The sequence below is a fragment of the Pygoscelis adeliae genome, unplaced genomic scaffold (genome assembly GCF_000699105.1).
Source record: "Pygoscelis adeliae isolate BGI_AS28 unplaced genomic scaffold, ASM69910v1 Scaffold207, whole genome shotgun sequence".
Classification (NCBI taxonomy): Eukaryota; Metazoa; Chordata; class Aves; order Sphenisciformes; family Spheniscidae; genus Pygoscelis; species Pygoscelis adeliae.
This window is the reverse complement of record NW_008825160.1, coordinates 2828975-2830815: the sequence shown is the minus strand read 5'-3', so window position 1 is coordinate 2830815 and position 1841 is coordinate 2828975. Positions and strand designations below refer to the sequence as shown.

General features: G+C 42.6%; 1 protein-coding gene across 1 annotated transcript in view; it reads right to left on the bottom strand.

Moving 5' to 3' along the window:
* LRGUK (leucine-rich repeats and guanylate kinase domain containing) overlaps positions 1-1841 on the bottom strand; it is a 55580-nt gene that overhangs the window by 30702 nt on the left and 23037 nt on the right. The window lies entirely within an intron of this gene.

The following is a 1841-nucleotide window of genomic DNA, read 5'->3' as shown; positions in this document are numbered from 1 at the left end:
GCGTTGCTCACTGCCCGTCTTGGTCAGGAAGTTGTCTTACACACACTCCAGGAACCTCCTAGACTGTTTCCTCTCTGCTGTACTGTATTTCCAGCAGACATCTGGTAAGTTGAAGTCCCCCTCGAGAACAAGGGCTAGCGATTGTGAGACTTCTCCCAGCTGCTTATAGAGTATTTCATCTTCCTCTTCATCCTGGTTGGCCTTCCCCCTGATTCTTACCCATAAACACTCAACCCTATCATTTCCATCATTAAGCTCTAGATAATCAAAACACTCCCTAACATACAGGGCTACCCCACTGCCTCTCCTTTCTTGCCTATCCCTTCTGAAGAGTTTATAGCCATCCATTGCAGCACTCCAGTTGTGCGAGTCATCCCACCATGTTTCCGTGATGGCAACTACATGATAGTTTTCCTGCTGCACAATGGCTTCCAGCTCCTCCTGTTTGTTGCCCATGCTGCGTGCATTGGTGTAGATGCACTTCAGTTGGGCTATTGATCCCACCACCTTTTTTGGGGGCGAAACCCTAATTCCTACGTGACCCTTCTCAGGCGCTTCCATGGTTTCTAACACATCCATAACCCTTGTGTCTTTGCTGCTGCATGGCTCTCCATCCCCTACCTCCACTGAGACAGCAGACTGAAGGACCTTGCTAGCACACTGTCCCTCAAACATTGGCGTGGCCCCCTCCAGGATTATCTCTAGCGAGCCTGGTTTTATCCCTTTCCCCTTCAAATCTAGTTTAAAGCTCTTTCAATGAGCCCTGCTAACTCTTGTGCAAAGATCCTTTTCCCCTTTTGAGAAAGGTGCACCCTGTCTGTCGCTAGCAGGCCTGGTGTCATGTAGATCTTTAAAGGTCCCTTCCAATCCGAGCCATTCTCTAGTTCTATGATTCTATAAAGCCAGGTATTGATCTGCTGGCTCTTCCTGTTTCTTCCCTCATCATTCCCTGCAACTGGAAGGATAGAAGAGAACACTACTTGTGCTCCTGCTCCCTTAACCAGTCGTCCCAAGGCCCTGAAGCCTCTCTTGATTGCCCTCGGACTTCTTGTTGCGACTTCATCGCTGCCTACCTGAAAAATCCTACCTATGAAATAGAAGATGTCAAAGAAAAGAGAGGACAGAAACAAATCTGCAAGGAGAATGTATAATTAGCCAAGAAATTTCAAAGTTAAAACCTGACGACTGAAACTTTGGTTCCCAGTAGTATGTCTAGAGAGATGTAAGCAGATTATATTATTTTAAAATTAAACTACTTGATTACTAAGAGCTATCATTAAGGACCAGATGAGTTGCTTAAGACTGTGTTGGCTCCCCTGTTTGTGTATGTACAAATAACGAGCTTTGTTGTGGCTTTTCAAGCCAATATTTTATTGCAGGCAGCAAAAGGCATCAAGAAATAGTACCTGGAGGCACACTGCCTTCAGAGAGAAACACAAGGTCTTTAGGGTGAATTTGCTAAACTTTAAAAGACTGCATTCCTTGCAGGGTTGCTGGAAGATTTTGAAAGAAGGAAAAATAAAAATAATTTTAAAAAAAAAGATGGCAGCTATTTTAAGAGGTTTTCTTTCCTACACACAGAGTAGATAGTTGCATATGGAAATAAGTTTATTTCTACATTATACTACTATTTAAAGATTCCTACTGACCATTATGCCCATTTAATGGTTTCTATATATGCATACAGAAGAAAAGACAGCATAAATATAAAATGAATTTGTGGTTTCTGTGTATGAACTTAAGTCACATAACTGTGAGTGGATAAGCATGCACATGCAGACACAAACTTAATATTAAAAAAAAAAAAATCAGACCTGGACAGAAAAGTTGACTTCACTCTG